The sequence below is a fragment of the Sarcophilus harrisii genome, chromosome 3, assembly GCF_902635505.1.
Source record: "Sarcophilus harrisii chromosome 3, mSarHar1.11, whole genome shotgun sequence".
In the NCBI taxonomy this organism is placed as follows: domain Eukaryota; kingdom Metazoa; phylum Chordata; class Mammalia; order Dasyuromorphia; family Dasyuridae; genus Sarcophilus; species Sarcophilus harrisii.
The window spans coordinates 540,578,243-540,578,743 of record NC_045428.1 but is presented as its reverse complement, the minus strand read 5'-3'; positions in this window follow the sequence as shown (position 1 = coordinate 540,578,743).

Genomic DNA, 501 nt, shown 5'->3' with positions numbered 1-501 from the left:
TGAATGCCTTACAGCCACCTTGTGAGACCTGGAGAGAAAGTATTATTATCCTATTTTACAAAGGAGGAAACAATTAAGCATCAAATCAACAAGTATTTATTAATCACTTATTAAGATGTGACTGGCTTTGTGCTAGGAGATGGAAGAATGAACCAGTTCCTGCCTTCAAGGAACTTACATTCTATTGAATACACAAAGGTAGATTTAAAAAAATTTTAAATTAATCTCAGTGTCTTCACAGTGGAGGCTCTAGAAAGCTAAGGGGAAACAGGTAACACTTCATGCATTTGAGATGGTACTTCCATTATACCATTTATATGCTATGTTCCTGCTAAACTGACCTATTAGCTTCTCTCTAACACAGTGTTGTAAGCTTAATAAATGCTTTTTTCATTCACTCATCCATTCATGGACTAAAGTTATTATCTAAAGATGTCTTTGCCAGAGCAGCTGGGTATTTCAGTGAATAGAGCACTAGCCTTGTGGTCAGGAGGACCTGTG